The 24,621-nt window shown below is 52.5% G+C and overlaps 1 pseudogene; it reads right to left on the bottom strand.

Annotated features, from left to right (window-relative positions):
* Positions 1–840, bottom strand: part of LOC138473381 (zinc finger protein 271-like) — a 56,802-nt pseudogene extending 55,962 nt beyond the window's left edge.
* Between the last annotated feature and the right edge of the window lie 23,781 nt (positions 841–24,621).

The raw sequence follows: 24,621 nt of genomic DNA, 5'->3' as shown, positions 1-24,621 counted from the left end.
CCAACAATCGACCCCCTGCCACCACTTGAACCCGGGAAACATCTCCCACTGCTGCCTTCAACCATCTAGCAATCTCTGTTGGATTTACCCCCAGAAACGTCTTATCACGATTTTCAGGTTTTAACACTACCTTCCACACTCTATCAGTCTGCATATTTTCTTCAGATATACTGTTCACTGAGGCTTCCAGCCCCTCCAAAACGCATTTTTCTGAAGCCCCCAACCCTGAAATGTCCCGGACCAGCCCCCCTTCATCATCCCTCTGAGGGGATCTGCTGCGATGCCGTCCCTCATTTCCCCCCTTCCCCCCCTCCACAGGTGTACATTTCACAGAAGATGCCTTCCCCCTCTTTATCTCCTCCTCCTCCTCCACCCCCCCTTTCCCTTACACATTCTTACCGCCTCCTCTGAGCACTCTCACTCCTTGCATCCAACTCCAGAGACCGCTCCTCCTCCTGGAACCCAGCACCCTCCACCCAGTCACCACTCGCCCTGCCTGGGTCCGCCTTCTCCAAAAGTCTCCTCTTTTCTGTAACGGAGCCACCGTCTCTAGTCTCTGCTAGAGGAGCGGATCACTCGCTCGTGGAAGCCCTGCTGTGCAGTACAGGAGTGTGTCCTCCAGGGAGGGCTGCCGAACCGGCCGGGCGACTCAGGGCCCTCCACCCGCAGCCGTTTCCCGCCGCGGAATCTCGCCCTTTCTGACGCCAGCCTGAGCCGCGTGGAGCTTCGGTCTAGGGCGGCTGCGCAGTACTGCCTCCAGAGTCTCGCGAGATCGAGGGGGAGCAGGAGTGTGAACATATGTGTAAGAGGCTTGCGGGACAGGCACCCTCTGTCCTAAACCTCGGGGACCAGGAAGGGGATATATGAGCCCAGAACTCAGAATAAAGGCTAGAATGGGGGGGGGGGATAATAAACCTCTCACCTCCGACTCCCGCAGAAGGAGAATCCGGGCTTCCTACCCCGCAGTTCAAGGACGTGTCTCCATAGTGCGCATGCCCAGAAGATGCATAGCTATTACCGCGCATGCTCTCAGACCGGGAGATGTGGCCGCCCCATCCTGCGCATGCTCCTAGCCATTAAAGACATCTAATTATGCGCATGCTCCTAGCCACTCACTTGTCGACCGTCCACTCTGCGCATGCTCCTAGGTACGAGTTGGCGGATATCCACTCTGCGCATGCTCCTAATTCAGGAGACCCGTTCCTCCACTCTGCGCATGCGTCTACTTTCTTGCGCGAGCCCGTCCCTCCGTAATGACCAATCAGGACGTGTCATACACAGGGATGCACTCGTGTGCACATTAAATGACGTCAAATTTATTGACATTTCACCCCCCCCTCCTCCCACCTCCCACCCCTCAGCATCTCAGGCGGTGGGAGCACATGCTGCGAGGTTCCCTGGGGACAACTTTACACATTAGTTGCCAGGAGGCGCATCCCAAGCACTCAGCACTTTGCCTGGTTCTGCGCATCGTCCTTTGTGCACGCGGGTTTCCCCCCCATTTCCACCTTTATTATAACATTAGTCCTAGAGGCATTGTGCACACACACACGTACCTGCTTGCCACACATAACTAAACTTCACTAAACTTCCCAGCCTGCAGGACTGTTCTGCACGCACACGCACGCACACACACACGTGCATGCTTGCCACACGTAACTAAACCTCCCAGCCTGCAGGACTGTTCTGCACGCACACACACGTGCATGCTTGCCACACGTAACTAAACTTCCCAGCCTGCAGGACTGTTCTGCACGCACACACACGTGCATGCTTGCCACACGTAACTAAACCTCCCAGCCTGCAGGACTGTTCTGCACGCACACACACGTGCATGCTTGCCACACGTAACTAAACTTCCCAGCCTGCAGGACTGTTCTGCACGCACACGCACGCACACACACACGTGCATGCTTGCCACACGTAACTAAACCTCCCAGCCTGCAGGACTGTTCTGCACGCACACGCACGCACACACGTGTGCATGCTTGCCACATCTAACTAAACTTCCCAGCCTGCAGGACTGTTCTGCACGCACACACGTGTGCATGCTTGCCACATCTAACTAAACTTCCCAGCCTGCAGGACTGTTCTGCACGCACACGCACGCGCACACGTGTGCATGCTTGCCACATGTAACTAAACTTCCCAGCCTGCAGGACTGTTCTGCACGCACACACACACACGTGCATGCTTGCCACACGTAACTAAACTTCCCAGCCTGCAGGACTGTTTTGCACGCAGGGAACTGAAGTGTTAGATTAGAAGCATCAAGGCTCTGTGCAGCAGGAGCCCTGCACCCCATATTCTGCATCTGTATTTACATCATCACATGACTTAAGACGCTAACCATAGGTTGTCATAAAAACATGCGAGAGCAAAAGAGTGTGATTATAGCTGTGATTGTCTTCCTCCTAAATGGCAAGTTCCAGTAGCAGCCTGGACACATACGTGAATCTAAACAACATCATTGGGATTTTAAACCTGTATCCAGAGTGCAATAAAAGGCACTGCAGTGTGAGGGCGTCATGTGGGGGGGGGGGTCATTATTACACACAGCGTGCAGTCTTATGTGGTCCTCCTATCATCAGCCAGCATTTGCACATCCTAGGGGGCAACAGTCCTTCCCCAGGCACAGGGTGCCTGGACCAGCAACCTTTACCAGCTCTTCCTGTCATGCTTTAATAACACAAAGCAAACCTCAGAGGGAGCGGCTGTGCCTCCCACAGGGGTGAACTATCACAAGAAACAGTGTGAAGTTCAGCTGAGAAGGATTAAGAGAATGCATCCTTCTGCAGATGAGGTGTTACCCGGGGTTGAAAGAGTTAATACTCTCGCGCCCCCGCCGTTGGGGAGGCGGAGCCTGAGGGGGAGAAAGGGGTTCTGTGGAATGTGCGCGGGAAGCACCAGTTACTACGTTGGTGAGAATAGAATAAAGACGTTCCTCCAAACCCTCCGTGTGTGCGTCCTTCTTAAGGCCTAGATCCCTAGGCAACATTTGGCGACAAGGATTTCTCCTGCACACCGGAGCCCTCCTCCAGCGGCAATCCGCCGCATCCACGTTCGTGCTGCGTGAGACCCAGCAAGCCTCCTCCTCCTACTCATCCTCCTGCAGCGCGCAACACAGCGACCCGCCGGATTCGCTCAGGCGGTTGCCGACCCGCTGAGCCTCCTCCTCTACACCTACACAGGCACGCCCGCGCCTGCCCCCGGCCGACGTCAACCTGCTGCGACGACAACACAGGGAGCGTGCAGCAGGCCCCGTAAGGCCGCAGGGCCCCAGCGAAGACACGCGTGCCGGCGATCCCGCCCACGCCCTCCCTCCTGGACCGCAGGCCTTCGCCACGGAAGCCGCCTCACTGGAGAGGAGGCCTCACAAGTTCACCCCTACCATCGGACACCCTGGTGAGCATGTGGGTGCACGTGGTCACGCTCGAGGCCTAGTACCCTCGCCCCACGTGCTGGCTACGCACCCGCAGGCCCCTCCTTTCGGGCACCATGAGCAACCCGCACTCCAACCCTGGTTCCAACCAGGGATCTCCTCAACCGCCGCGGGCGGCGAAGTCCATACAATTGCGGTTGCCCCCACCATTCACCATGACACCCCAAGCCACCAAAGGCCCCAGGTGGACCGACTGGATGGATGATTTTCATCACTTCGTGAGGGGATCCGGTGACGGTGATTCCCCCAACATAAGAGACATCTTCCTTAACCTCGTAGGGGGGGAAATCAAGACCGTAGTAAAAACGATCCTGGCAGCAGAACAAAACACCTTCCCCAACCTGATTGCTGCTTTAGACAAACTGCTGATCATTGAGGTCAGTCGGGACTACTAAAGATATTTGTTCAACCAATGCACCCATTTGCCACAAGAGACTGTCGACGAGTTCATAACACGTCTAAGAGTGAAAGGAGCAAACTGCCAGTTCGACGCGTTCTCGCTAGAGGAAGCCATAAGACTGAGGGTGATCGAAGGTTGCCTCTCCCCAGCACTCAAGAAGCAGCTACTAAAAAAACCACTCACCATACCTGAAGTGAGTGAACTTGCTCGCATTCATGAGAGGGTGGATGCGCAAGCCTCATCCATGGGACACTCCGGCAACCCTAAACAAGACACAAGCAAGCTCATAGCTGCCATACAACCGCCCCGCCAAGGCGACAGGGGACCACAGCAGTACAGAGCACCGGCGACTCCCGTGACTCCCGCCCCACGCTAACAAAGACAATGCTACCGCTGTGGAATGTCTTTCCCCCGCTCGGGGTCATGCCCGGCCCTATCCCAACGGTGCACAAATTGTGGGAGAGAGGGACACTTTCACTCCGTCTGTAGAGAGGGCGTACCATTTCCCCCGATGCGACCCCAAGTGGCCGCCAGGATGCCTTTCCGGCCACTGCCTCAGCAGTACAATCAACCAAGACCGTACCAACAAGGGCTGGGGCAGAGGCGCTACGTCAGGGCAATCGATGAATACCAATCATCAGGATATACACCACAGTACGACCAGGCAGAACAATCCAGATACCTCACAGATGAATATGATAACCCTCCAGCGGACTACAGGCCTGAGACACTTTACCAGGATGATCAGGCGACGGCCTACTACGCACCGTACGATCAATATGACCAGGACGAGTTTGTCAACCTCATACTTGACAACAAAGAAGCCAGGGAGGCCCCGAAAATCCCGATCAAGATGGGGAATTGCCAATTTCAGTTTATGATCGACTCAGGTGCTACAGTGAACATCATGGGTGAGCAGGACTATGACAGGATGCCACATACGCCGCCGCTTGACCCATCCCGATCGAGGATTTTTCAATGGGGGGCTGCCACCCCATTACAGACAGTGGGACAATTTGCTCAATGCTTCCTCCTAAATGGGTGGCAAGTGAACACAACCATCCACGTCATCAGGTCACTCGCCAGGAGCAGATGCCTGCTCAGCTACCACACGGCTTCGCGCCTGGGATTGATTGAGATTCACATCAACGCTGGTGACATGATCACCACAACCTCGAACAACATGGACCCGAGGAACACGACAGGGTCGATAGCATTCCACCAGCCCCAGACGCTCGTCTCACAGGACGACATCGCAAGAAGATTCCCCAAGCTGTGCACAGGACTAGGGAAACTTCACGGCCCCCCCCATTAAGCTGCACATCGACCCTCAGGTGCGTCCGGTGCCGCAACACCCCAGAAGAGTCGGGTTCCACCCTCAGGAGGCAGTGTCAGAGGCACTCCAACAACTGCTATGCGACGGCATCATAGAACCGGCGACGGGGCCGACTCCATGGGTTTCCCCCCTTGTGGTGGTACCCAAAGAAGGGGGAAAGATCCGGTTATGTGTGGACATGAGGGTGGCCAACACAGCGATACAACGGGAGAGACACCCGGGACCATGTATTGAAGACATGATCGTGCAGTTAAACAGCGCCCAGATGTTCTCCAAGTTAGACCTGATCCAAGGATACCATCAGCTGGAGCTCCATCCCAACTCCAGAGCCATCACGACGTTCGCAACGCACGACGGTCTTTTCAGGTACCGGAGACTAAACTTCGGAATTTCGTCCGCCGCAGAGATCTTCCAGGAAGCGATACGTCAGATAATCAGGCCTATAAAGGGAGCTCTGAATTATAGCGACGATATACTCATCTTTGGATCGTCCAAGGAGGCCCACGATACGGCACTGCACAACACCTGTGAAGCCCTTCAAAAGGCAGGCCTCACACTCAATATCTCCAAATGCCGTTTCAGTAAAACGAAGCTCAACTTCTTCAGACATATCTTCTCCAGGGAAGGCATGATGCCGGATCCTGATAAGGTCGACATGATCACCAACCTCAGCGAACCCCTACAGGTCGCAGACGTTCGTTCCTTTCTCGGCATGGCAGGCTACTGTGCGAGGTATATACCCCACTACAGCTCCCTTACAGACCCTCTGAGAAAGTTGCTGCAGAAGGAGTCATCCTTCGAATGGACCCCGGCATGCCAAGAAGCCTTCACAAACATCAAGCAGGCCCTCACGGAAGCCCACCGCCTCGCATACTTCAACCCATCGTGGCACACCGAGGTGGTGGTGGATGCCAGCCCGGTCGGCCTTGGAGCCATCTTAGCACAAACCAGTGGCGCGGACGTCAACCCCAGGCACGTGGTCGCCTATGCAAGCAGGGCGCTGTCAACACCAGAGCTAGCCTATTCCCAAGCAGAGAAGGAGAGCTTGGCGGCGGTCTGGGCGTGTGAACATTTCCACAACTTTATCATCGGGAAGAGGTTCACTTTGATCACCGACCACCAGGCGCTGCTATCCCTATTTGGCAACCCACACACCAAGATGCCACCGAGAATCGAACGGTGGGGTATCCGCCTCCAAGAATACGATTATGACATTGTACACCGACCTGGAGGTGACCTCAATCCGGCCGACTACCTGTCACAACACCCTGTTGGAGCCCTGCTCGCCCGGAAGGGTGATGTTGCCTATGTACAATATGTGGCATCCCACTCATTGCCACCGGCACTATCCCTCGAAAGAGTCGCCGCCGCGTCGGCAGCTGACCCAACAACAGCCCTGGCTATCAGCCTAACGACGACCAGCAAATGGAAGGATCATCACAGAGCCATGTTAGCCCATCCAGGAGTGAACAAACAGGAGATTGAGCGGCTGGCCAGGGTGCAGAGTGAACTGGCCGTGAAAGACAACAACATCCTGCTAAGGGGGTGCAGGATCGTCATTCCCGCCACGCTCAGGAGCGAGGTGGTCAGCACCGCCCATGAAGGCCACAGAGGGGCTGAAAACAGGAAGAAGCAGCTCAGGTGCCACGTGTGGTTCCCCTTCCTGGATGCCGCCGTCGATGAGTGGGTAAGGAACTGCCATGCCTGTCAGTGCACAGCCCCTGCCGAACGTCCGCCCCCACTACAACACACGCAGATACCTGATCGCCCCTGGGAACGAATAGCCATGGATTTCTATGGGCCTACAGAAGTAGGTGATTACCTCTTACTCTTTATAGATGAACATTCGAGATTTCCTATAGTCAAAGTAGTCACCACCACAGCGTTTCCCCAGGTAGCAACGGCGATAGAGGAAGTATTCATCGAGTGGGGGATCCCCAAATATGTCAAGTCTGATAACGGACCACCGTTCTGTGGGCATGAGTTCGGGACACTGGCAGAGCACCTGGGTTTCAGACACATGAAGATAACTCCTCGTTACCCCCAAAAAAACGGAATGGCTGAGCGCTTCATGGCGTCGATTAAGAAGGCAATACAGAGAGCACGGCTTGAAGCAGTCAACACGCATCAGGCATTATGTCGCCTCTTAAGAGACTACAGGAACACTCCTCATGAGGCCACAAACAAGACACCTGCTGAGCTCATGTTCCGCTATGAGGTGCGAACCCGCATTCCGCGGAACCCGTCAAGTGCAGAGCCGATTGACAAGGACCTGCTCCAAAGGGATGCAGAGGCAAAAGAGAATGCGAGGCGCAGTACTGATTCGCGTCGCAGAGCGGTGACACAAGAATTCCACAAAGGAGACGAAGTCCTAGTACAACAGCCAACAACCAGGAAGACAGATCCGCGATTTGCCCCAATCATGAGGGTCGTCGCAGTGAAAGGCATGATGGTGATAGCTGAAGATCAAAATAGAGCTGTCACCAGGAACTGTCAACAGTTCAGACATTACGTTAAAAGAGAAGGCACAGAAATACCACAGAGGTCCGTCTCTCCAGAACCGCGGATGCAGCGGGACGACCTGTGGCTTCCTCCAGAGGGAGATCCTGGAGGGACGAGCCTGGGAAGGGAAACTCAAGAGGTTCCAGAGCCCGGAACTCAAGTTGAGAGGCCGCAACGAGTCATCAGGAAACCGACGAGACTTGTTGAAGAGTGTTAAGTTGCTGTTTGGACACAGAGTGTTAAGTTGATGTTTGGACATATTGTTCGGGGGTAGTGTTACCCGGGGTTGAAAGAGTTAATACTCTCGCGCCCCCGCCGTTGGGGAGGCGGAGCCTGAGGGGGAGAAAGGGGTTCTGGGGAATGTGCGCGGGAAGCACCAGTTACTACGTTGGTGAGAATAGAATAAAAACGTTCCTCCAAACCCTCCGTGTGTGCGTCCTTCTTAAGGCCTAGATCCCTAGGCAACAGTAAGTGGGGACCTTTAACAGCCCCGGGCAGGCTCTGTGCGAAACGCAGGACTCAACCCACTAAATTAGTACAGTCCCGCAAAATACGGGATGGTCGGCCACCCTAAATGAGAATCGGTGAAAAGAGACGCTTTCTCTGCAATGTCATGTAATACTTGTATTTATCCATCGTAAACGTAATGAAATATCACCATTGAAAATAATTCGCCAATTATCCAGTGTGTATAACAGTGCAGAATGGGACAGCTCTGGTGTGACCATCTCTTGTGCGCCCTCTCCTAAAAAAGTCAACTGCTGACCCTTCTTGCCTGGCTAACTATCGCCCTATCGCACACCTTTTTTGGGCAAACTCATAGAGAATCTGGTTATCCCCCAACAGACCCTCCACACAAAAATGGCTGGCTGCCTCCATGACCTCCAATCCAGTTCCAGAGGTACGGAAACTGCTCTCCTGAACACCTGTGATGACCTACTTTCTAACTTGGACTCCAACACTCCCTCTGTTCTTATCCTGCTCGATCTTCCTTCTGCCTTTGACACAGTCAGCAACTGCATCCTCATAAATCATCTCCCTGATACCTTACTCATCACGGACAGGACACTGGCATGGCTGCCCTCCTTCCTTTCAGACAGACCATCCCAAGTGCAAATGGCTCTTTTTCTCTCCTCCACGCCACTCTCTACCTGTGGCGTCCCTTAGGGCTCCCTCCTATCGCCATGGCTCTTCAACCTCTACCTAGCCCCTCTGGCCCACTTGATCCCGACCTTCTCCCCCCATTTCCAGTGTTATGCAGACGGCACATAGCTCTCCTTTAATCTCCACCCTCTGCCTCCTCTCTCTTCTCTCTCATACCTGACTTCCTTCCTGCTATTCAGGCATGGTTCTCTATCATTGATCTCTGCCTTAATGCCAGTAAGACAGAGATCCTTCTAATTGGGATGCATGCTCCTTGTCCCCCCCCCACTCTTGGGCAAACCTCCTTTGGTCCCCTCACCCACATGTGAGGCAAAAAATTCTGGGATCATCTTTGACTCCTCTCTCTCTTTCTCTCCACACGTCACGGATAAGAAGTCCAACTTTTAGCTTCACCATCTCAGAGGCATTCTATCTTTCCTCACCTTCCCCCAGAAGTTCAACGTCTCCAGAGACCTGATTCTCTCTAGGCTGGACTACTGCAACAGCCTCTTCCTCAATCTGCCCCTTTCCTCCCTTCGTCCCCTTCAAATAATCCAGAATAAGACTGCAAGACTTATCCTTGGCCTCAAGCCCAGGGACTGCATCTCTCCAGCCTTAAAATCTCCCCACTGGCTCCTGGTGACGACAGGGATCCAATTCAAGACCCTTTGCATCATCCACAAGGCTGTCTGGGGCCTGGGACCTCGCTACATCGGGCCTTTCTCCCTAAATACCTCCCAGCTAGAGTACTTCGGTCCTCTAGCTCCAACTCTCTGCAGGTCAAACGTTTCACCAAGCAGAGATTGAAAGGTAGATCCCTTTCCTCAGCTGGTTCGTCTCTCTGGAACGACCTCCCTGCCCCTCTCAGACTTGAGCCGGATCTACTTAAGTTCTGGAAACATTTCAAGACTTTCCTTTTTTCTGCTTCCTTCCCTCTCCCCTTCCTGTGCTAATGTCCCTCTGCGACTGTGGCCTGGTCCCTTCAAAGTCATACAGGGGCCAGACCACCCACCTACCATTCCTCCCAGCAATCTTTGCCAGCACTTGCCTTCGGGCACCCTTCCCCAGACTAGCCCTAACCTGGTCCACCTTGTCCACTGCACTCATCCTCCATTCCCCACTATCTCCCCTTGAACTTGTGGTCTTGGCCCCCCAGCACTTGCTCACTCCCTCCCTTTGAGCACCCCACTCCTGCACTTCTTCCTCTCCACCTCCTGCACTTATTTATTTATTTATTTGATTTAATTTATCATTTTTGTAACACGCTAAATCGCCTGTGAGCCTCAAAGCGCACATAGTTACGTACAAGACTTAAGACATAAAGAGCAGGATCGGCATGGAGGAAAGGCCAACCTAAGATTTAATAAGGAGCTAAATTAAAGACAAAGGTCTTTACACCCTTTTTATGGAGGTGAGTGAATTTACCTTCCCGCAATGAAGGGTTAACTTGTTTCAGGCTGCTGGTGCTTGTACATCAAATGTTGTACCACCAAATCTCGTAAGCTTGAATCTTGGCTGTGTACGTGTTGTAGTATCAAATGAGCGTAGGGGATGGCTGGACATAAGAGGAGACTGCCGATCGCATAGATGTTGTGCAGAGTCCTTGTCAGAACATTTATAGGTCAATTTTTGTTTGTTTGTTTATTAATTTGATAATGCGCACCAAGCCCTTGGGCAGCTGGGCCCAACAGTACAAGAAGTCTCTAAGCTTAGTTACAGTGCCTGTCACAGGCTGGTGCATACATGTGAATACAATGTGTAGTACAGTAAATGAAACGGTACAGACATTTGCCATTCGTGGATACAGGTGAATACAATGTGAGTACAGTAAATGAAACAGTATAGACAATTGCCATTCGTGGAACATGGAAGGTATAACTGATCAGATACATGACCGGTAAGTCGCAGTAGTAATGTTAGGTGCAGTGGTTGTCAGGGTAGAGTGGCAGTGGGAGGGAGCGGTTGTTATGGGTCATTAGAGCAAAGCCATTTGAGAGCATTGATTCTAAATCTGGCGTAGGGTAGGGGACGTCTAAGGTCTATTGGGAGTGTATTCCATAATTGTGCAGCTTTGACTGGGAAGCTAGTTCCTCCAGCCGTGGTTAGTTTAAATCTAGGGATTTTGAACAGGAATGTGTTGGCAGATCTCGGTTTGTAGATTTCCTGGAAATTTTTTCCGATAAGTAGGAAGGTGCTAGATTGTTTAGACATTTGGAAGTAATAGATATGGTTTTGAGGAGGATTCTATCCTTTATTTTTAGCCAATGGGCCTCTTTCCGTAATTTAGAGATGTGCTCTCTATATGGGATGTTCAACGCTGCTCTGAGGGCGTTGTTTTGCAATCTTTGGAGTTTGTCAGTGACATACTTGTTGGCTCCTGAGTACAGGGCGTTGCAGTAGTCTAGTCTAGATATGATAAGAGCATTAGCCAAGGTGATGCAGCTGGCACTGGAGTGGAATGGTCTGGCAGCTCGGATTAGTTTACAAGTGTAAGCTGTTGTGGAGGAGAGGGAATTGACTTGCTTCTTCAGGGTGAGAGAAGAGTCCAGATAGAATCCTAGGGTTTTTACCTCGGGCATAACCTTAATGATATTGTTGTCAATGTTGAAGGATGCGTAGTTTGGGGTTAGTTTTTTTAGGTTAGAGTCAGATCCGAGGAGCAGAATCTCAGAGTTATCGTCGTTCAGGCAGAGGCTGTGGGTCGCCTTCCATGCCTGAATGAGGATGTATATCTTATGCACCAAGGCCAGGTCCACTTCATAGTTGCCCGAAAGGGGTGTGAGGATCTGGGTGTCATCTGCATAATCAGTGTAGGTGACGCCCAGTCTTTCCAACTTGTCAAATGGTGGCTTGGTGAAAATGTTATACATGGTGGGTGAGACACAGGATCCCTGTGGGACTCCACATGTTATTTGGATAGGATCAGTGCAGGTCGAGGTAGAGAAAACTCTCATAGTCTCGTTGGCTAGAAAGGATTGGACCCAGGCTATAGGTTCTCATGTGAAGTTAGCAGCGAGCCTGAGGTGGCTGCATAAAACTGCATGGTCCACCAAGTCAAAGGCTGCTGACAAGTCCAGTAGCAGTAGCAGAGCAGTTTTTTCATTATCCTTTAACTCTAACAATGATAGAATCTTGTTGTTTATGTTTGTTTGTTTATTAACTTGTAGTGTGCACCAGACCCGAAGTTATCAGGGCGCATTGCATAAGACAGCTTGCTTGGTTACAGAAAGTACAATTGCATAGTTAAATTTACAAGGTACAGAGGGCCTCATTACGAGGTTGGCGGTCTGGTAATAATGGAGCCGGTAAGGCAATACCCACCACCAATACCGGTCTGTAGTATTACGACCCTAGACGCCGGTTCCACCGGCATCGACAAGGACCCACTGTGGCCGTGCACCACCGTACTGGCATGCGGGCACGTGCGCGGGTGGCATGCCCGTAATACCAGCATCCCGCAACGAAGAGGACATCCCGAGTCGCACAGACATGTACATACCGGCATCGAGATGCCGGTAAGAAGGGCCACCATGATGCCGGCAATACCGGCATCGCGGACCACCCATTAACAGCAATCCGCTGTGTAACCAAGTGCCACAGGTGCACACAATCAGCACAGATGGAGGCAATGGAGTCATGGCCAGCGCAAAAGGAGCACACTCACACACCACACCCCTTTCCAAACCAAAATGCTACCACTTGCACTTGCCATATTGGGGCTGGAGGACATGCCTGCACTGCTACTCCTTGAGCAGGCAGTACATCAGGCAACACAGAGGAGATGCAGGAGGAGAAGGAGGGTGAGACTGGCCCAGCAAATCCCACAAGTGCAGGTAGTTGTTCCCCGCAGACAGCCATCAATCCCACGTATAAGGGCCAATCCATTTGACTTAACCCCAGCACAGATCCACACCCTGTACCGGCTGGACAGGGACACCATCACCAACATAGTGTAATTAATACAGGAAGACTTGGTCATCCTGATCAACATCCGCACAGCCATCCCCCCTCTGCTGAAGGTGGCATCTGTGCTCCACTTTCTGGCCACAGGCACTTACCAACACACAGTGGGCCAAATGCATGGCATGTGTGATGCTGGAAATGCATTGGAGGGACAGGGCCTCCCTGTCCTTGTCCTGTAGTCCTTTTTCATATTGTGTTCTGTGTTGTTTTCTGCTCAGGAGTCCATGTGGGACTCCTGGCAGGCAGTGCAGCTCTTCCTATTTTTGGTTTGGTGTACAGACCATGGGATACCCTTAGGGCACCCATGGGTGGGGGGTACAACCCTGTGCCCCTAGTGTATGTTTTTGGGCACCTGTGTGTGACCCACAGAGCAGGGTATAGGCTGGTGGCAGCACCATGCTGAATTTGACAGGTGCTCTGAGTGTCCTCCATTTTGGGACACCCAGGCCCTGCCATTGAAATCAGTTGATTCCTGATAGGAAACAAGATGGCCCCTGTGGCCTCTTGCTTTCTATTGCCTGTTAACTTGTTTTCCCAAAGTCCTGGGAAGCCCTGACTCTGTCCCTTCCCCCTGACTAGCTGTTGGGTGGAGGTTCCATATATGGAGTTGTGGTGAAGGCCAGGCCAGACTAGCTGGAGCCTTCCCAGTGACTGTATGTTGTGGGTACCCCTGTGGGGGGGACCTGGGTGAATGGAGTGGTGTGACCAATATGCACTCCTTGTTGTGGTTGTCTGGTTTCTGGCATGAGAGACAAAGACTGAGACAGCCCTGCCCGAAACTGGCCTGAATGCAGTGTGTAGTGTTGAATGGCAGGGTACTTGTCCCAATCCACATTCCTTGTTGTGAGTGTCTGAGCGGGAGGAGGATGGCCTGAATGCACTGCGTGCTTGATTGGCTGACTGACTGCATGAATGCCCTTCTGTATGATTGGCTGCTGAGTGTGACCCAGCAGTGTGGATGAGAGACAGAATAGTATATCTGGGGACCTCTCACCACTGGAAATTGTTCAGAAGCTGTGTGTACACTTGAAGAGTAACTGGAACTGCTGATCCTCGACGCCCAGCTGGAAGAAGAAGACTTGCTGCTGCATTTGCTTCGACCGATCTGAAAGCTGCCGAATCCGTCGAAGACTGATCCAAGAGAGGACCTGGTAAGGCGCCCTCTTCCCGTGCTCCGAGGGACCATCGAGCACCGCTAAACCTTCGCCGAAGCTCCCTGGAAGACAGACCCTCGAAAGGCTGCCGACCGGAAACGGGGACCGCTGAGGAGATCGAAGTGAAGCACCCGGACTTCGCTGCCGTCGAAGTCCATTGCCGTCGACCAGGGTTCGCAGGTTTGTGTAACCGCTGGAGGCACGTCGAAGTTGTGTTGCCCAGACGCGGGGACCACTTGATGCCGAGCCTCCGACGACCGGAGCTGCGAGCTCCTTTGCCTAAGAACATTTGAATCGAAGGACTCCCTCGTCCTCACCGTCGACCACTTTATCCTGCCGGAGAAAGTCGAGGATGACCAACGCGCCGAGGAGAATCCGCCGGTGGGTTTGCTGCCACCTCACGACCACAAAGACTCAAACGACTCGACGCCCTTGCTGGGCCACCGCCCTTCACCCTCTTTGCGGTCCAGAACTAGTGTCACGAGGTGCCCCGCATGTCTCTTCCTTGCAGGACGCCAACGCTCCGTCGTCGACGAGCACCGCTCGGATCGAAGCTGCCGCCTCATCGACGCCGTTCTACCCTGTTCACTGTCGGACGTTCGACGACCCGTGACTCCTGCTTTAAAGGGAGGGCACTCAAGAAGGGCCGTTGATTCCCCGACGCCGAACGCCGAGTTCCTCGACGCTTCTCAACGCCTCTCGACGATCCGTGACTCCTGCTTTAAAGGGGATCACTCCAGAAGGATCTGTCGACGCCTCTTCGACGAACTCGACTCCACCAGGTACATTGGGGGGTAAAAACATTATAGGAGAGAATAAGACTATTGAACAATATATGGACTGGGCTTGTGTTATATATGTTTATTTTACAGGTTGCCCAGGTGGGGGGATCTCCACACAGAACTGTGCTTAACGGTAGAGGCCAGTAATCTGCCTATTGTTTCAACCATCTGCTTTCCCTCCTCTCTCTATTGCTGGTTTCCTTCTTATTGATCTGTGTGACATTTTTACATTATAGTTGATGCACTTTAATGAGATCTAATATTAGTGGTACCACTTTAGAATTGTAGATATTTACCATTGTTGATTTTCCTGAGCACAAAGTGTGTTATTGTGATAAGTGTACATAACCTTTGAATATTAATTATATAAAGATTGTGTTTTCAGTAATACAGTGTGTGGACATTCCTTTGTGGGGGCTTGGGGACTACACTGTACTTAAGAACCAGCCTGCATCACCTCCTGAGAAGCTAGGCCTTGATTGCTCGACCACGTACCAATAATAGAGAATCTTGGCTGGGGTCCTCTGTGCCTCTCCTCTACCATATAGAGAGCAGAAGTACAGACCACCCCCTACCAGTCTTTACAGCATGTACTACTGAAGCACGCAAGTGCCTACATATCTCTACCACGGACACCACAGGAGGCAAATGCCACCAAAATAGCATTCCATGCACAGGCAGGCATGCCCAATGTAATTGGTGCTCTTGACTGCACCCACGTAGAGTTGGTAGTCCCACATGCCGTGGAGGTGGTGTACCGCAATCGGAAGCTATACCACTCCATCAATGTGCAGATGGTGTGTGACGCCAGCCAGATAAGAACACATTGCTGTGCCAGATACCCAGGATCCACGCATGATGCCATGGTGCTGCGGAACTCCTCACTACCCCGCTAGATGGAAGGAGACGTCGTACGAAGTGGCTGGCTGTTGGGTGAGTCTGCCCCCTGGGCCATGGGAGGAGAGGGATTGGGGGGGGCTACATGCATATGCAAGGGGAATGCCCCCTGGGCCATGGGAGGAGAGGGATGGGGGGCTACATGCATATGCAAGGGGAATGCCCCCTGGCCATGGGAGGAGAGGGATGGGGGCTACATGCATATGCAAGGGGAATGCCCCCTGGGCCATGGGAGGAGAGGGATGGGGGGGCTACATGCATATGGACGGGGAATGCCCCCTGGGCCATGGGAGGAGAGGAATGGGGGGCTACATGCATATGCAAGGGGAATGCCCCCTAGACCAAGGGAGGAGAGGGATGGAAGTATCTTGAGTTATCCCCAGCCACACAGCCCTCACATGTGCGTACATAATGGACCTAGCCAAAATGCATGGGGGGCCTGCTGGTTGACCCTAAGTCATGTATGTCACCCAAGGCTCGCACCATGGATTGGCATGCACTGTACAGGGCTGATAGTCATGTGGATGTGGCTGCCATTGACTGGACTGTGCATATGAACTTGAAAGATGTACAGGCTGAGCACACATGGCAACTGAGCATTATCCTTACACATGCCTCCTTCTGCTCCCATGTAGGTGATGCTGGCTATCCTCTGAAGGCGCAGCTACTCACCCCTGTCAGGAATCCGCAGAACAGGCACGAGGAGGACTTCAATCGTGCACATACACGCACTCGTGTGGTCATTGAGCAGACGTTTGGCCTTTTGAAGGCACGGTTTTGCTGTATCTGCAGGTCGGGAGGGGCACTCATATTCGGGCCTGAGAAGGTGGGCAAGATCATCATGGTATGTGCGATGCTGCATAACATGTGCATCCGGCGGAACGTACCCCTGCCACTTGACATGGAGCTGCCACCACCTGGTGAAGTAGAAGGAGAGGAAGGAGTAGATGTTAGACATAGGCCAGGACGCGATACACCTGAGGGTCGCGCAGTGCGGCAATTGGTCATAGACCAATCATTCTGATGTACTGGGATGAAGAGGGTGCCACGTATTGAGAACTGTGGGCACTGGGTGTGTGGGTATATGGGCCCAGTGCACTATGAAGCAATAAATTGACAAACAACAAAGAAGCAATGTCCACTCATGTGATGTTTTGTATACAACAAGTGTATTAAAGTGATGTTTTGTACAACATGATTTAACAATCCACACCCCCAACACCCCTCCTCCTCCCCCCAGACACCCCACGCTAACCCCACACCCCCCAACAGCCCCAGTACTACACCCACCACCACCCTCCACCCTCCCCCTAACACCCAAAGTCAAAAATGGCACAACATGTGTCTGGATGTATTCCTAAAGAGATTCTGCAGGGTGGCCCTGCTACTGTGGAGCCCCCTTCGGAGGTGGGGGTTGGATATCTGAGTGCCGTGCACTTCGCAGGGACCTGCGCACAGGGCTGGTCTGCCTGGAATTCGCTGGCGTGGTCGATGTGGATGAGCCAGATGGTTTTGACCCCAAAGCCGGAGTTTGCCACTGCTCCATGCCGTCAGCAATCCTGGTGAGGATCTGTCCGAAGGCATTGAAGCCATTGCGCACTTGCTGTGCACTTGAGTTGATGGCCTGGATTACGGCCGCAGTGCTGTCATGGATGACACAGCGTGTTGTCTCCCCTTTAGCAAGGTACTGCTTGACATAGCCTTACATCTCCTCCTGCCGGCCCTCCATCCTGGACAGACGTCTCTCAAGGTCCCGTATGGCAGTGTGGGTGGTGGTTGGTGGGTTATGTGGTGGTTCTGCATGCAATATGGGGCTGTGCAATGTCGGAGACCACTCTCCATGGCTGCCCTGTTCGGATGATTCCCGGCGAGGGGTGTCCTGTGGGGTGACCTGTGGGCTTGGTGTTCGACCTACAGGCTCTGAGTGGATGAGTCCTGCATTGTCGAAATCGGCAGGATCAGTTTTCCTCGTCGACACTATGCTGTGCCGAGCAGCCATCGCCCCAATTGTGCTTGCAGCAGCAGACTGTGTGCCATCATTGTCCATGCCAGATGTGTCCTTGGCCTGTGTTGATTTTGTGTCCAGGGGTGCAGGGGCAGGTGTCTGCTGGTCCTGTGTGGGTTGCGGTGTGGCTGGTAGGGCACTGGTTGCTGTCCTGTTTGCCGCTTGGCCCATCCTTGGTCCACTCGAAGTAGATGGTCTGGTACCATCAGCTTGGCTCCTTGCCCTTTTGGCTGATGTTGCGCATTGTGCACTTCCCTGTGCTTCTTCGGTGTCTGCATCCGTATCTGTGGGGGACAGAGAGTGGCAGGGCATCAGTGATGGTGGTGCTTGCATCATGCATGTGTTTGTCTTTGTGCAGTTGGCGCCATGTGATCAGTTGCATGCCTGCCTATGCAGCGGACTGGGTACATGCAAGGTTGGGGGGTGCTGTTTGGAATCGTGCAGGTGTTCACATGTACACAATGGTGGCTGCTGTTGGGCCTTGATGTGTGTTGTGAGTGACGTGCTGTGTGACACGTGCAGGTCATCTGTGTGTCGGGTGTGTGTTCATGTATGGGCACTGCATGCAGCATGCATTGGGATGTGATAGTGGTGGGCCCAGCATGTGTATATGGATATGTGTAGGTGTGCATGTTGGGCCATGTATTGGCTGGCGTTGCTGTCACATTTGGAGGTCAATGGTGATGATTAGTTGTCGTGTGTTTGTAGGGACACTCACCTTCATCTGCCGATGTTGGCATGCCAAACTCAGCTCCACCGACTCCTTCAATTGACTCCACATCTATGACTGAGCTGCAAGTCTCCTCCCATCTGGCCAATTTCACTGGTGAGTGAGGTCCTCCACCTGTTGCCAGCCCCTGGCTCCGATTGGCCGACAAGATGTTCCGTACTCTCAGCCTGAGGTCATCCCATCGCTTTTTGCAATCGTGCACTGCACTTACTTTCTGGGCTACTTCTTCCCAGATGGCCTTCTTCTTCAGCTGGGCTGGATGCCTGAGGTTGCTGCAGAACACCTGTTAGGAAGGATTTCATATTTGAATGTAATTTTCCCTCCATGTGTCAACCCCCAAACTTTTTACTGCTGTTCTACACCCTGATCTAACCTTTGCCAGAGTAGCGCAGCCCTCAGCTGCACTCCTCTGGGCTTTCGCTCAATTCTTATGGGGAAACTGACATGTCCTTAAGACAGTCAGTACTGGGAGACTTTGTTTCTCTTAGTCCTTTCCTCATGTTGCAGCTTTTGTGCAGCATGTAACAAGAGTGCAATGTAACTTACTTTACAGCACCCTTGGGTCTCTAGTCATTCCAAAGGCCCTAGAAACTCTCGCTGGACTTGAACCCTTTTCTGCCATGTTATCTGCACTTACCGCGTTTGGCACGAATAGGTGGCCTGGCTCCAAAATGTCCATGCCACGCAGATCTCCCATTGGGTCCTCTCCGTTTTGGCGCGAAGGGAACTTTGGATAAGAGGAGGCCGAAAACACCACTACCATGTCGATCTCCTGAGTTCACACGAACAAAGGATAAGGAGTCAAGCATCCTGCAACAAGAAGCCGAGTCGAGGAACAGCTGGTGACCCGCTGGAAGGGTTGGCACCCTGAGCCCGCTGTCGTCCTGCGAGACCCCTCTGCATCTGATCGTCCTAGAAGGTCTGCGAAGGCGCTTTGACCCATTGGAATAGTGGGAACAACTATTCTCGGCACCTTCATCAAACCCTGCAAGTAAGCCTCTTCGGAAGTGTCCCTGGGCCAACACGTGGGCTGACCAGTTTACACGGGACGTTTCCTCTGTCACCGCCGCCGTTTCGAGGAAGCCCTCGAAACTTGGTATCCTGCTTGCTCTGTGTCACCGGCACCCTCACACCGAATTTCATACACTTGGCATTCCCAGGTTGAAGTGAGACGAGTGCACCCGGACCGGAGTAAAGGCGGTTACCGTGTTGCCCTACTGCGGCAACGACCTATGCAAGTTCGCTGCACTTGTGACCCCGTTGACCCTGAAACCTGCTACCGTGGAAACTACACAGTGTCGAGACGTCCTGCTTGTCGCATCCAAACCTGCCAGCAAAGTGAACTGAACTGGCAAAGTCTGGGTCTGCCTGCTTTGGGGACTGGTGAGTATTCCATACCCCAACCGGTGGCCCCTAGCGCAGGAATCCATTTCTTTTCTACCGCTGTTGCGAAATAGCAGCTCCATCCCGCACTCTCACCCTGCCTCTGCCCGAAAGTGGATGTCTTGCTTGAGTAGTGGGGACTTGTTCTTCATCGCCTCATCCACCTTCCTGAACTGTCAGAGACCCTCGAAGAGACCCTCTTTTGTCCATTGGCACAAGCGCGTGCATGTACTATTGAGCATAAGGCTCCTCTCTTCGTAGGGCTTGGACTACCTCTTAGGTGAATTCCTGATGTCGAACTGGGTCTAATGATTACGTGCACTGCCGGTTTTCCTCCCCATCTAGGCGGTCTACATATTTCGTGCTCTTAACTCCTTAGACACCTCGGTCTTGTATATATATTGTATTGATTGTGATGTGTTGGTTTACTTCAGTATTATTGTGATTCTTTGCTATGGTCGATGTTACGAAAGCCTTGTAATAAATGTGTCTATATTTTTAATATAACACCTGTCTGGAATAATTTGTAAGTGTCCTTGCTTTGTGTGCTCATTGAGGTCTTTCAGTCACCCTCACCCCTCTTGAGACTTAGGGCCTCATCATGAGTTGGGCGGGCGCTAATAGCCCTACCGCCAAAACCGTGATCACGCGCTAATAGTTTTTGCCCATTTCCCATTGGGCCCATTCGGGAATTCCTCATTCCCCACTGGGCCCAATGGGATTTACCGCCGGCAGTAATCGCGCCGAAAATCGGCAATTTTGCCCCAGATTTCCCCCCAGCTCAGAGCTGGGGGGAAATCCGCCAAAGCCATGATCTGGCGGACCCTTAAATGCGGCGGTAATAGCACTACTGCCGCATTTAAGGGTTACCGCCAGACTCGTGATGAGGCCCTTAGTCTTGACCGCCGCCATCGCTACCCTGATTGGTCTGGCTTGTCCAGAGGTTACCCTGTTCCAAGAAACTAGGCTGGCCTTCGGAACCTCTGCCGCTCCAGGTCAGAGTTCAGAAATCCCTCTTAACAAATTGGTGTACAGCGGTGGGATAGGACTGAAGGTATCCAGTGTTGCGCACGAGCGAAGGCATTTCGAGTTATTCCTACCAGGACACATAGTGAATTGTCGTAGTATAACTTTTAAAAGGCCATAGTCCTATCTAACAGTATGGAAACAAGTACCTTGTTAACTTTAAATGCTTCTAGATCCGACACATTAAGAAAGATGTGTTCTGAGAAAGGTGTCTCCTCGCAAGGCACAAAAGTAGAAATGATCCAGAGAATCATGGACTGGCAAGAAGCTCAGCTTAGAGCTATAGCTTCCGAGGACAGTGCAGAAGGAGGTGGGGCTGCTCTCACTGGTAGGACTGATGGTTCTACCGCTGCACTGATCCACAGCGACCATGAGGACATGGAGGATGTAATGTCGAGTGTTTCCTCTGCCATTGCTGATGGGGAGGTCATACTTGAATTCAAGAAACAAGAGCTGCTGTTTAGGCAGAAGGAGCTTGAGTTCAATATGGCCAAACTAAAGATAGAGCAGGCAGAAAACAAAAAGACAGGGATCACCAGTTGGAACCGGCCAAGCTTCAAGTTGCCAATGGATCCAAGGGTCCTGGACATGGGTCTGGGGCCTCTTCTCATCCAAGGTTTCCAAAAGATCTGCTCAGTGTGTATGAGGAATGAATGACATTATGGACCTGCTGAATACATTTAAGTATGCATGTGAAGTTCAACAAGTTGACAATGCTGATAAGATTCCCTGGTTACTTAGCAGACTGCCCCATTCTGGCTGCAGTGCCATTATGGAAATGGCAAAGGCTGAGAGAGCAGATTTTGCAATGTTGAAGCAAACTCTCATCTTAAAGTTTGGAAAGACTCCTGCCCAATACTTAAAAAGATTCAGAGAGTATAAGAAAAAAGAAGGTGGTGCTTGGGTATCTTATGTAACTGAATCCTTAAAAATCTTGAATGGCTGGGTCGAAGGTTATAAGGTTTCTACCTTTGAAGCTATGATAAGTCTTGTTATACTGGAACATATTTTTGCATCTTCTTCCCCTGAGCTTAAGCAGCATTTGGCAGATTCCAAGGAGATAGATCCTAAGAAGCTAGTCATTGAAGCAGATTTATGGGTGTCACATTGAGTGTCCCATAAGGACAAGACTCATCCTGGCAAGCAGGAGGAAGGGAAAAAGTCCAAAGATAAGGAGGGTGGGAAAACTGATAAATCCTCTTCCCAAAAAGAAAAATAAGGGTAAGACACAAGAGAACTCACAGGGTAGTGGAGGTCAGCCTCCGAAACCGAACTCTGGTTATAATAAGCCTCCCTATGTGAACAGACCCAATGGATCTTGTTTTGCTTGTGGAGCAACTGACCACGTGAAGGGGGATCCCAGATGTAAGGTTAAACCCTTGGGAGTCTACTCTGCTAATCTGGCCTTCTCCTCCTATGAGGAAGAAGAGATTACAGGAGCATCCTTCTCCTCAGACTCCTTCCCCAGTGGGATAGAAGCTGTGGTAGTTTTAGTTTCCCTGGGTTCCCTGAGCCTAAAGTCTCAGAGGCTTATGCTAGGATTCCAGATAACACCAAGCACTACTTTAAAGACAGTGGGCTATACCATTCCATCAATGTGCAGATGGTGTGTGATGCCAGCCAGATAATAACACACTGCTGTGCCAGATACCCAGGATCCACGCATGATGCCATGGTGCTGCGGAACTCCCCACTACCCCGCTACATGGAAGGAGACGTTGTACGAAGTGGCTGGCTGTTGGGTGAGTCCGCCCTCTGGGCCATGGGGGCAGATGGATTGGGGGGGAGGTACATGCATATGCTAGGGGAATGCCCTCTGGGCCATGGGGGCAGATGGATTGGTGGGGAGGTACATGCATATGCTAGGGGAATGCCCTCTGGGACATGGGGGCAGATGGATTGGGGGGAATGGTAGTTTCTTAAGTCATCCGCCAACACACAGCCCTCACATTTGCATGCAAAATGCCCCTAGCCAAGACATACATTGCCTGGTGCTTTAAAATCCTAGGACCCTAGGTAGTGTATGTCAAACAAGGCTCCCTCTATGGATTGGCATGCACTGTACAGCGCTGACAGTCATGTGGATGTGGCTGCCAATGACGAGAGTGCATATGAACTTGAATGATGTACAGGCTGAGCACACCTGTCAACTGAGCCTCATCCTCACACATACCTCCTTCTGCTCCCATGTAGGTGATGCTGGATATCCCCTGAAGCCGTGGCTACTCACCCCTGTCAGGAACCCACAGAACGGGCACGAGGAGTACTTCAATCGTGCACATACACGTACACATGTGGTCATTGAGCAGACGTTTGGCCTTTTGAAGGCACGGTTTCGCTGCATCAGCAGGTCGGCAGGGGCACTCATATACGGGCCTGAGAAGGTGGGCAAGATCATCACGGCATGTGCAATGCTGCATAACATGTGCATCCGGTGGAACATACCCCTGCCACCTGACGTGGAGCTGCCACCACCTGGTGAAGTTAAAGGAGAGGAAGGAGTAGAAGTAGGACATAGGCCAGGACGCGAAACTCGTGAGGGTCGCGCAGTGCGCAAAATGGTCATAGACCAATCATTCTGATGTACTTTAATGCAGAGGGTGCCATGTGTTGTGTACTGTGGACACTGGGTGTGTGGGCACATGTGCGCGAATCACCATGAAGCAATAAATTGACATACACATAATCAGCAATGTCCACTCATGTGATGTTTGTTACACAACTGGTGTATTCGTGAGAAATTAAGTACAACATGATTCAACAATCCACGCCCCCACCACCCCTCCAACTCCCCCAACCTACTCCCATGCCCCCAAACACCCCAGTACTACACACTACACCCACCACCACCCTCCACCTCCCCCAACCTATTCCCATGCCCCCAAACACCCCAGTACTACACACTACACCCACCACCACCCTCCACCCACCCCCTAACACCCAAAGTCAACTATGCCACGACATGTGTTTGCATGTATGCCTAAATGGATTATGCAGGGTGGACCTGCTCCTGTTGAGCCCCCTTAGGAGGTGGGGGTTGGATCTCTGAGCAGCGGGAACTCCGCAGGGACATGCGCACGGGGCTGGTCTGCCTCGAGCTCCCTGGCGTGGATGATGCGGATGACCCAGATGGTTGTGATCCCAGGGGCAGGGTTTGCCGTTGGTCCATGCGGTCATCAATCCTGGTGAGGATCTGACCCAAGGCATTGAAGCCATCACGCACTTGCTGTGCACTTGAGTTAATGTCCTGGATAACGGACGTGGTGCTGTCCTGGATAATACGGCGTGTTGTCTCTCCTTCAGCAAGGTACTGCTGCACATAGCCTTGCATCACCTCCTGCCGGGCCTCCATCCTGGAGAGACGTCCCTCAAGGTCCCGTATGGCAGTGTGGGTTGTGATTGGTGGGTGATGTGGTGGCACAGCATGGATCATGGGGCTGTGCATGGCCGGAGACCACTGTCCATGGCTGCCCTGGTCGGATGAGTCCCGCTGAGGTGTGTCCTGTGGGGTGGCCTGCGGGCTTGGTGTGTGCACTACAGGCTCTGAGTGGACAAGTCCTGCATCGCCCTCATTGTCCGGCCCAGCAACCTCATCAACACTATGATCTGCTGATGCAGCCATCTCCCCAATTGTGCTGGCAGCAGCAGAACGTGTGCCTTCCTCCAGGCCTACTGTGTCCTCAGCCAGTGTGGATGGTGTGACCACGGATGCAGGTGCAGGTGTCAGCTCGTCCTGTGTACTTGTCTGTGCTGCTTTTTTTGCACCGGTTCTTGGCCCGCTTCCCGCATGGTCCATCCTTGGTCCACTTGAGGTTGATGGACCTGTGCCATCAGATTGCCTCCTAGGCCTTTTGGCTG

Source organism: Ambystoma mexicanum, chromosome 8, assembly GCF_040938575.1.
Source record: "Ambystoma mexicanum isolate Mex_15411 chromosome 8, UKY_AmexF1_1, whole genome shotgun sequence".
NCBI classification, from domain to species: domain Eukaryota; kingdom Metazoa; phylum Chordata; class Amphibia; order Caudata; family Ambystomatidae; genus Ambystoma; species Ambystoma mexicanum.
The sequence above is the reverse complement of the archived record's forward strand: the minus strand, read 5'-3'. Positions and strand labels throughout refer to the sequence as shown.